At 41.0% G+C, this 11,646-nt stretch overlaps 1 pseudogene; it reads left to right on the top strand.

Moving 5' to 3' along the window:
- Positions 1-312: 312 nt before the first annotated feature.
- LOC128610631 (uncharacterized) overlaps positions 313-11,646 on the top strand; it is a 30,835-nt pseudogene continuing 19,501 nt past the window's right edge.

The raw sequence follows: 11,646 nt of genomic DNA, 5'->3' as shown, positions 1-11,646 counted from the left end.
ATGAGAGAATACAAGCAAAGCGATCTATCAAGCAGAGAACAAGGTAGTGCTACCATACAAGATCTATTAATCAAGTTCTAGATGAAAGTAGTAACTTAACGAAATTGGCTTGATAACTACAAGTCACTAATGTCAAATCCCCTCCCCTACCATTTAACATGTCTGGACAAATTCAGACAAATTCAGACAAATACAACTTGGAATTTCAGAGCACAATCACTGGGTGAGCGTGTGATAGTATTATCAAGGAAGCGGTGTTATTAGTTGTTTTTTTGCTGCGGGGAGTGCTTGATCTTGTGGCGGGGTGTAGGGATGTCGGCTCACCTGAGCGGTGGAGCCCGGCCTCTCTCACTCCGTCACGGGTTGCGGTGTGAGGTGAGCTCCGAGGTCTCGGTGGAGCAGGTGCTAATGGCGGTAGGGGAGTTTATTAAATGCGAAAACATTGTGGCGGCATCGAGAATGAACAAGGCTGTGGTGGTGTTTGTGAAGGAGAGGGAACTCCTGCACCAGCTGACTGAAAACGGAATAAAGGTAAGTGGAGAGCTTTATTCCGTCACTCCGCTGGGGGCTACAACAAATAAAGTTACGGTTTCGAATATTCCGCCGTTCATCCCTAATGAGGATATCGAGCGGGAGCTGTCTCGCTTCGGTTAAATAGTGAGCGGTGTGAGAATGGTTCCATTAAACTGTAAAAACCCCGCGCTGAAGCACGTGACCTCTCTCAGGCGCACAGTGCTCATGTTTCTGAATGAACCCACGCTGGATATTTCATTCAGAGTATGGCATGAGGGAAAATCATACATGCTGTACGCCAACACTGGGAGCATGAGGTGTTTCGAATGCGGGGACATTGGGCACAAAAAGTTTGCGTGTCCACATAAAAAACAAGACGGAGAGGAAGCCGGGCCGAGCAGAGTCAGGGTGGAGAAGCAGGTTAATGTGAGCAGTCTAGAGCAGTCAGAGACTGCTGGAGGACAGGACACTGACCAAACCACTGCGGGGGGTAATGGACCTGATAGACCTGAGCAAACAAGGGAGGAATTAAGAGAGGGGTCAGATGAGCTGACTCCTGGAGGGAGAGGCCCAGAAGTAGAAAGAACTCAGGAATCTATAGTATAGGCACAAAAACGGAGCAGAGTAGGGGGGTCAGACAGCACCAGGGGTGCGGCAGTGGAAGGGGGGTCAGATAGCACTGGGGGTGCAGCAGTGGAGGGGGGGTCAGATATCACCGGGGGCGCAGCAGTGGAGAGGGGGTCAGCTAGCATGAGGAGTGTAGCAGTGGAGGGGGGGGGGCAGACAGCATGGGGGGTGCAGCAGGGGAAGGGGGGTCAGACAGCACCAGGGGTGCAGCAGTGGAGGGGGGGTCAGACAGCACCGGGGGTGCAGCAGTGGAGGGGGGGTCACCTAGTACGGGGGGTGCAGTAGTGGAAGGGGGGCCAGACAGAAAATGGGGTACAGCAGTAGGGGGGGGGTCAGATAGCATGGGGGGTGTAGAAGGGGAGGGGGATCAGAAAACATGGATATAGCAGACAGTAGTGAGAAGTCAGTAAGTCTTCAAGCAGAGCAGGAGAAGGAAGTGGAAGAGGAGGAATTCCAGGATGACAACCTCTCCGATATCTCAGACATTAGTGGGTCGCAGTTGGGGGAAGATCAAGAGCTCTATTCACTAACTGAAATTGTGGGATTTCTGGATGACACATTTGGCAGACCGGTTGAGATCAAGGATTTTTTTCCGGATACTGAAAAATTTATTGCTTCAGCAGTAAAGTTACAACGTACAGCAAGTTACGAGGAGCTAGACCAAAGGAAGAGATACCGTTTAAAAAATCATCTAGCTAGATTACGGAAACCTTCGGCCAAAAGAAAGAAAAAATGAAGGCGTTACACTGGGTGTTTTTCTTTTTCTGCACTGCTGTCTTTACTGTTTTCTCTTTTTTCTCTTTAATCCCTCCAATGGAGAAATTAAAAATAGGCTCCTTAAACATCAATGGTGGTAGGGATAGGAACAAAAGAGCAGCAGTTGGAGAACTGATAAAACAAAAAAACATGGATATAATTTTTTTTTACAAGAGACTCATAGTAATCCGGAAAATGAGATAGAGTGGGCAATGTGGTGGGAAGGGAAAATTTTCCAGAGCCATGGAACAAATGTTAGTGCTGGGGTAGCAATACTTTTTAACAGAACATTAGGGGAAACCAACACACGCATAACAGAACTGGAGCAGGGTAGGGTTTTAATGGTGCAGGCGGAAATAAAGGGAATAGAGTGCATTTTTATAAATGTTTATGCCCCCAACAACGGCAGTGAGAGAGCACAACTTTTCAACAAACTAAAAAATGAAATACAACAAAGTGGAAGAAATCCCCTAGTAATATTGGGAGGGGATTGGAACTGCACCACAGATTTTACCCTAGACAGGATCGGGGAGGAACCACACCCACAGTCTGCTAAGGCACTTGAGGGGCTTATCAGACAGTGTGGCTTGGTTGACGTGTGGAGGGAGAGAAACCAGGGAATCAAACAATACACTTGGGTCAAAATTACTAATAAGAGGATCACTGCAGCAAGATTGGACAGGTTCTACGTCACCAGAACAAACAGAAATAAATTCTATAAAGCAGTCATGAGCCCCTCTGGTTTTTCAGATCACCATTTAATTACTGTAGACCTACTGATGTCTGTCACAAAAAAGTATAAATCATATTGGCATTTCAACACAAAACTGCTTCAGGACGAGGGTTTCTGCTTTTTGGGGTGAGTGGAAAAAAACAAAAGAAGATTTTAAAAGCTTGGTCTCCTGGTGGGAGGTGGGAAAAACACAAATTAAAGTATTTTGTCAGAAATACACAGCACACGCAATAGAGACAATAAAAGGTCAAATACAAGAACTTGAGGCGGAGATAATTTTAACAGAAAGCGAAATAATTGGTAGAAATGACCCAAACACGAGCAGTTTGCTGGAGGGAAAGAGAAAGTCCTTAAGCTCCTTCCTCCACGAAAAGGCCAAAACAGCACTAATAAGATCCCGTTTTTCAAATATCAAGGCATGGACTCTCCCAGTGCCTTCTTTTTCAACCTCTCCTGGAAGGTGAAACCACAAAACCAGATGCTGTACCTCAGACGAGCGGATGGAACTATAACAAAAGAGGTGGCTGAAATGAGGAGAGAAGCTACAGTCTTTTACACCGACCTCTACAGCGCTGAGACTTGCGATCCATCCTGCAGGGAGGAGCTGTTCAGGGAGCTGCCCAAACTGACTCTCAAACAAAGCAGTATGCTGGACGCAAACCTTGAAATGCAAGAAGTGACCACTGCTGTTCAGCAGCTCGCACAGGGACGAGCACCTGGAATAGATGGAATACCAAACGAGCTGTACAAGCATTTTTGGGGACTCCTAGGTGCAGACCTGCTGGAGGTCTTCAAGTGTTCGTTCACCACAGGAAGGTTACCAGTGAGCTGCACAAGAGCGGCTTTGACTTTGCTGCCAAAAAAAGGAGACCTGGGACTCTTGAGGAATTGGAGACCTGTGGCACTTCTTTGTAGAGACTATAAAATCTTATCAAAATGCCTGGCTAACAGACTAAAAAAGTGCATGCACACAATTGTACACAGAAACCAATCATACTGCATACCGGACCGTACAATAATGGACAACATTTTTGTTGTTAGAGACGTAATACAGCTAAGTAAACTGAATTCATGTGATTTAGGTCTTCTTTCATTAGATCAAGAAAAAGCTTTCGACAAGGTTGATCACGAATATCTATTTCAGGCACTTGAAGGCTTTGGTGTGGGGAGAAATTTTTTACTGTGGTTGAAAATGTTTTACTCTGAGGCTTTTTTTACACTCAAGGTTGGAGGGGGTCTTAGCTGCCCAGTTAAAATGGGAAGAGGAATTAGACAGGGGTGCCCGTTATCTGGCCAGCTTTACAGTCTGGCTATAGAACCGCTGCTATGCCGCCTTAGAGCAGAACTACGGGGATTGTCCGTGAGCGGAGCGCAGGAAAAGCTGTTCTTGTCAGCATATGCAGATGACGTGACAGTTTTTATAAAAAAACCAGGACGATATCCAAACACTGACTCGCAGCCTAGAAATGTACACAAGAGCTTCTTCAGCACGCATCAACTGGAATAAATGTGAGAGTCTTTTAATAGGGCAGTGGCAGGAACAAGGCCCTCCCACGCTACCGGGCAATCTCCAGTGGGGAAAAGCTGGGTTGAAATATCTGGGAGTTTTTTTAGGAACATCAGACTTTCAAAACAGGAACTGGGAGGGGGTAGTGGAGAAGGTGTGTGCCAAGTTGTCTCAATGGACCTGGGTTCAGCCCCAGTTGTCCTATAGGGGGAGAATACTGGTTGTCAACAACCTGATTGCCTCCATGCTGTGGCATCGGTTCACTGCTCTCGAACCCCCAGGGACTTTGATCAAAGAAATTCAGAAGAAGATTGTGGACTTTTTCTGGGCTGGACAGCACTGGACTCGTGCCCCTGTTCTCTACCTGCCATTGCAGGAGGGGGGGGCAGGGTTTGATTGACCTGTCAAGTCGAGTCAAGACTTTCCGACTGCAGACGGTACAGAGGTTACTCTATGGGGAAGGGATAGCATGGGCCGGCACAGCCTGTGCCTTACTTCAGCGCATTGAAGACCTGGCATACGATAAACATCTGTTTGTACTGAATCTGAAGGAAATGGACCTATCAGCTACAACAACTTTCTACCAGTCTGTCCTGAGAGCCTGGTCTTCAGTACTGAACATCAGCAGGACCGGTGCAGAGAAGAAGAGCCGTTGTTCTACAACTCAGTCATACAGTCCAAAATGTTAGAATCAACATATTTTCGACAGCGCTTACAGAGAGCAGGACTCACAAAAATTAAGAATCTGAGGGCTGGCAACAGATGGAAGACGGCTAGCGAACTGTGCACTGAGACGGGGGTACTGTTGGGCCGCCTCATGCAGAGACTGTTGGGAGAGGTGGTCTCTGCACTGCCCTCCCTTTTCAGGGAAGCATTGGGGCAGGACCGAGAGGAAAACCAGCAGACCTCTTCATCTCTACGAATCTCTGCGGCAGTAGAGGGGAATCAGCGAGAGGAAGGAGCTCTCTTATCCTTTAAAACACCGACACTGACAACTTTGGAGGATGCCTCCAAGAAAGCACTGTATGAAACATGTATCAAAGTTGTGTACAGAGGTGCTTTGACAGGACTGAAAGAGTCACACTGGTCAGGGCTGTTGGAACCGGACTCCTCCCCACGAGGATGCTGGAGGTCCCTGTACAAACCGCCCATCGAGAAGCGCACAGCTGATCTTCAGTGGCGGATAGTGCATGGGGCCGTGGCCACAAACAGACACGTGGCACACATCGACCCCGCTAGGGGCAGGGAGTGTCTCTTCTGTGGCGAGGATGAAACAGTAGAACACTTGTTCTTGCATTGTCGAAGATTACAAAGGTTGTTCTCTCTACTTAGAGCCTGGTGCAGAGGGTTGGGCGTTACATGGGCAGAAAGCCTTTACGTATACGGGCCAAAGTACGTTCCAAAAAATAAAGCTGTGGTTCTACTAAATTTTATAATAGGCCAAGCCAAGATCGCTATCTGGCTTTCAAGAAAAAACAAAATGCAGGGAGGAGGCACTCAGGAGGCGGAAAAACTGCTAACTGCACTAGTTAAAGCTAGACTCAAAGTTGAATATGGCTTTTTTAAAATGACTCGTAGGCTGCGGGAATTTTTGGAAGTTTGGGCAGTTGGGGAGGTTTTATGCTCTGTAGGTGCAGGAGTTTTAAGTTTTAATTAAAAGGTAAAAAAAAAAAAGGGATGTGAAATAGTTTCCTTTTTACCTTGGTTTTTTGTCAAGTTTATATATTTTTTTATAATTTCTATTTTTTCTACACTTTTTTTATATTCTATTTATTTATTTATTTATTTATTTATTTATTTATTTATGTATTAATGGAATTTTTTTTCATCATCTACCATGTCTCTCAAAATTTTTGGAGGAATCTAAATGACTGAATAAAAAGGACAATTTAAAAGTCAAAAAGTCTCTCTCTCTCTCTCTCTCTCTCTCTCTCTCTCACTCTCTCTCACTCTCTCTCTGTATCAAGCTGCATTGCTGCTGCCTGATGTGACGGCCATGCATGACATTAGTCTTGTGTTTTCAAGCAATGGGATGACAATCAGATGTTAGTGAGCATTCTATTTTATTTAAAGAACAGGGATCTATTAGATCTATTAATCAAAGTCTGATCTTCACATCACATGTTTTTGGGAGTGTATCATGGCATGAACAAAGAGATTTTTGAGGACCTCAGAAAAAGAGTTGTTGATGCTCATCAGGCTGGAAAATGTCACAAAACCATCCACTGAAACCATTGAAAGCCACTGCTCTCCAAAAAGAACATTGCAGCCCGTCTGCAGTTTGATAAAGATCATGTAGACAGGCCAGAAGGCTGCTGGAAAAATGTTTTGTTGATGTATGAGACCAAAATAGAATTCTGGTTTAAATGAGAAGTGTTATATCTGGAGAAAGGTCAACACTGCTTTCCAGCATAAGAACCTTCTCCCATCTGTGCAACATGATGGTGGTAGTTTCATGGTTTGGACCTGTTTTGCTGCATCTGGGCCGGGACGGATTGCCATCATTGATGAAACAATATTCTGAATTATATCAACGAATTCTAAAAGAAATTGTGGTCTGAATCTCAAGACAAAGTGAGCCATGCAGCAAGACAAAGACCCTAAGCACACAATTCATTCTACCAAAGAAGAATAAACTCAAAATCCTGACCTTCAGAGAAATGTTGTAGAAGGACCTGAAACAAGCAGGTCATGTGAGGAAACCCACCTACATCCCAGAGTTGTAGCTGTTCTGTACTGAGGAATGGGCTAAAATTCCTCCAAGCCAATGTGCAGTACTGATCAACAGTTACTGGAAACATTTAGTTGCAGTTATTGCTGCCACTTTTGCCACTCACAGATTTGTAATACTGGATCATTCTCCTCAAAAAATAAATGAACACGTATAATATTTGTGTCTCCTTTGTTTAATTGGGTTCTCATTATCTACTTTTAGGACTTAGTGTGAAAATCTGATGATGTTTAGGTCATATTTATGTAGAAATATTGAACAGTCTAAAGGGTTCACAAATTTTCAAGCACCACTGTATAGTGGTTAATGATCAGTATCACTTTATCCAGTTCAACCAGAAGAGGATTGGATTATCTGTTTCGCCTTTCAAGGTTTCTTCCTCATGCCATCTCAGGGCGTTGATAGCATCTGTAAAAAGAATTGAGTTGAATTTCTTTACTGAAGCAGAGTGATGACTACATCAATAATATAAGGAACTGTACATGTTGTAGGCATGCTTTTATAAAGTGAAATTTCATGCTTTCAGTATTTTAAACTGATAGTCTCTAAAATAATAATAATAATAATAATAATAATAATAATAATAATATTAATAAAAGCAAGAATGTAGTATCTTAGTATTAGCTCTACAAAATTTAGAATTTAAGATTTATTCATTTGTCCAATGGGATACTGGCTAATCTGCCCCCCAAATAAATTAAAGAATTAATTTTTTGCTCAACTAAAACCTTGTGGAAATAATTGAATGAAAAGACTCTGAAAAAGCACTAGTCTCTGTTATTCCACTAGGGGGCAAAATAAAGCAATAAACTCAGCTACTGAAAAAATGTGCTACAATAACTCTGTAAACGTGTCTCTTAAAAAAATCAGGTTCAAGAAATTAAAAAGTTGTACATTTTGTAAGCAGAATGTGGATTTTTATTTTTATTTTCCAATGAACTGTAGTCTATTTATCTATTTTGTATGTGATGTATTCATTTGTACATTAAGAATAAAGCTTTCAGATGCTAATGAATGAAGACATTTAAGAGCTGTTGTTGATTTGATTCTTTTGTCTAACAACAACAGTGGTACCTTGGCAATGCTGGGGCTTGAACCTCCAACCTTCCGCTCAGTAACCTTGAGCCTTAACTGCCAATCCACCACTGCCATTAGATTATGATGTTATAGATTTTTCATTAAATACATTTTTCCCTTTGTTTGACTTTGAATAAAATGACAGGTTCCCCATATGAGTCTGAATGTAAAGCCAGGAAACAGCATGAAGTCAAGAAACTGTCAGCATACTAGTGCCTCTGTCATGTGATGCTGTGAGGCGGAGCTTCATGAACCTTTAAAATACTAACATAATACAGTACAAAAAGACCTCAGAATATTGTCATTTGGTAACACCATTCATCATGCTCAGTGTTATATTTATGTGTATATGGCTTTCAATAGGTAAGTCACAACTTTGTGTTATTTCAAAAATTAAGTGTTGAATTAGTGAGTAATTAGACTGTGTGATGTTAAGACAAATCAGAATACGAGTCTGCATTATGTAACTCCGGCTTGCTGGTGTTAAAAAAGATTAAAAATAATTAGTTTTCTTCTCTATGACAGGTGACTCCCTGGCAGATCCAATAGAGCCACTTTTAACTCATAAAGTTGTAGATGAAGGTCATGATGTTACTCTGTCCTGCAGCTACAAAGACTTCAGTGGTACAGTATATACCCTGCAATGGTACAAACAATATCCAAAATCTACACCAGAGTTCCTTCTTTACATCACTCCAGGTGGAGGTAAAAGTGACCCCATCCCACGTCTGTCTGCTAAAGTTGATAATGATAAAAAACAAGTGGATCTGCTCATCTCCTCTGCTGCTGTATCAGACTCTGCACTGTACTACTGTGCTCTGAGGCCCACAGTGACAGGAAATCCAACCACACTGTACAAAAACCTTGACACACTTTTTGGTTATACTGAAGACAAGTCTGCAGTACTGCAAATCTATGAAAAGTGATACCATCAAACCAGGAAACCTGCTACTTTTTGACAGTCTCTCTCTCTCTCTCTCTCTCTCTCTCTCTCTCTCTATTATTATACAGTTGTAGGAGACACACAACGAGTGAAAAATCTAAGCCCAGCATAATATTTAAAATATTTAAAGCATCTTCAAATACATTCAGTTATTTGGTATGGGAAAAATTTACTATTTCACAGAATACTACAAAAACAACAACAGGAAACTGTAGACTGAGCATTACATACAGGAGTCAAGATCACGTCAGATTGGAAAAATCTTGTAAAAACCATTCCAGATTAATATGTCAAATGCCTCATTTCCGGTTTATTGGGGTGAAAAAAAAAACATTATTTTATATGATTTATTGCCATATTTTTGAGCGATAACTTGTACTAGCATACTCAAAGATTACATTATGGAGCTCCGACACAAAATGCATTAAGTTTGTCATGGCACATAATACAATAAAATCTGCATAAACATCACTGGATATCATGCATTGTAATGTAATATTGAGTAGGGGTGATAAAATCCTTACATCACACAATGCTATGAGATCAAATTCCTTAAAATTAACTACAAGTAAATTTAACCCTGTAGCAAACAACTAACACAAACTAACACAAACAAACTATGACTTTTTTTTCTAAACCTAGCAATAATAATAATAATAATAATAATAATAATAATAATAGTTAGTAGTAGTAGTAGTAGTAGTAGTAGTAGTAGTAGAAAAATGCAGCCTAGATGCAGACTATATAATGATGTCTACTCTTCTATTACTCTTATACTTACTCTTTAAAAAAAAAAAAAAAAATGAAGCAAATCACAAACCCTTCCACATAAAATAAAGGTAGTTGTAAATTACAACGGAGCCATTGTTGTTGCAGCAGTTAAGATTTTGGAGGAGAAACATAGATGGGCATCAACATGCTTTGTAGGCTATACGATACCATTAATGCTAAACCATGAACTGAAAAACAGGCTATCAGCAGCTGTATGGGAGCTGTGAGTACCCTTATAGACCGATTCAAGAAAATCGAACTGGCTTGTGCCAAGCTTAAAGCCAAGCAACTGCAAATGGGCACACCCCAACATATGCTGGTACAGGTTTTGAGTACTATCTGGAACAGCACTTTTCTCATGATAGCCAGGATACTGGAGCAGAGATGGACAATAACAGGTATGATGTCATATCCCACAGTCAGAGGGGAAAGCACTATCGTGACCTCAAGACTGAGCAATAGAACATCATAGAAAAACTGCATAAATCACTTGAGCCATATGAATGAAGAGTATTCCATCTCTGCAGTACCTGAGTTGGTACATGGACTTTAATATATTGTCATACCATGCACTAGCTGGTGTGTGTGCGCATCAGTAGTTACCAGAGCAGTAGCTCAGGAGTTCTGGGCCCCCTGAAAAAATATTCATGTGGGCCTCCACCGCCCTCCACCCATATCATATACTGTATAAGATATGTGGCATGGAGGCCCACATCTACCACACATATTATTTTAAAAGTTTAATTTCATATCACTTTGACACAGTCTATTTACACTTTTATCACAAAAGTTAAATGTTTACATAAATATTACATCAAAACTATGGTATTAAGGCATTAAAAACGTCTTATGAATCATTGTTTAAAGTCCTCCAGCAATTATTCAAGACAAAATAAATAAAATAATAACAAGAGACAAGAAATTAATAAAAATAAATAAATAAAGTGCCAGCAATATAATTCTTAATATAAGTCTTTCCAGTCACTCTGTTGTCTAACAGCTTAGACATTCAGTAAAGTAAAGAAAACATTCAGAAAGTGAAAAGAATTCAGTCAAATATAAAATAAAACCACTTCAATTATTTATTGTCTTCATTTTTAATGAAAATATTATGTTACTGCGTAATATATTACATAAAGCTAATAATTGTATCCATCCAAAAGAAATGAGTTGTAGTTATGTTTTCTTGACAGTACTGTTATCTTAAAACACATTTCACATCAGCAGCCAGCAGGTCTGTAATCCTTGTGACACGCATATCCATTTTTTTCACGTGTATTATACAAACCAACTCTATTTACATAACAGTGCAACAAGAAGGAGACTTTGACTGCGTAATAGTTCAGTCAGTGCACACCAGTAGAGTACTGAGAAAATCTGATAGTGCTGGCCAGGGGTTATGGTAAGGGTTATATACAGTATCTCACAAAAGTGAGTACACCCCTCACATTTTTGTAAATATTTGATTATATCTTTTCATGTGACAACACTGAAGAAATGACACTTTGCTACAATGTAAAGTAGTGAGTGTACAGCTTGTGTAACAGTGTAAATTTGCTGTCCCCTCAAAATAACTCAACACACAGCCATTAATGTCTAAACCGCTGGAAACAAAAGTGAGTACACCCCTAATGAAGTGAAATCTCATGTTTCAAGTATTTTAAGGTAATAGTCGCTAAAGTAAAGATGTCAATGTGGTATTGGCTATAAGACATTTAATTTCACATTATATTTGAAACAAATTATAGTGAATTTTAAATGTCATTTTACAACAAGATGGAGACAGTCAGCCTCTTGACAGCACTACTTCTGATGCAGAAGTGACTACGCTCTCATGGCATACGTTAGAACGTGCATTAATCAGAATGTAATCGGGCCTACTCATAATGGTGGTCACACTCTTGACCTCATACTAACATACGGACTAAGTATAGAAAATATTATCATTCTTCTGCAGTCTGAAGTTGTCTCAGACCTTTATCTTATCT

The sequence above is a fragment of the Ictalurus furcatus genome, chromosome 7, assembly GCF_023375685.1.
Source record: "Ictalurus furcatus strain D&B chromosome 7, Billie_1.0, whole genome shotgun sequence".
NCBI classification, from domain to species: Eukaryota; Metazoa; Chordata; class Actinopteri; order Siluriformes; family Ictaluridae; genus Ictalurus; species Ictalurus furcatus.
Note: the sequence above shows the minus strand (reverse complement) of the source record. Positions and strands in the feature narration are given on the sequence as shown.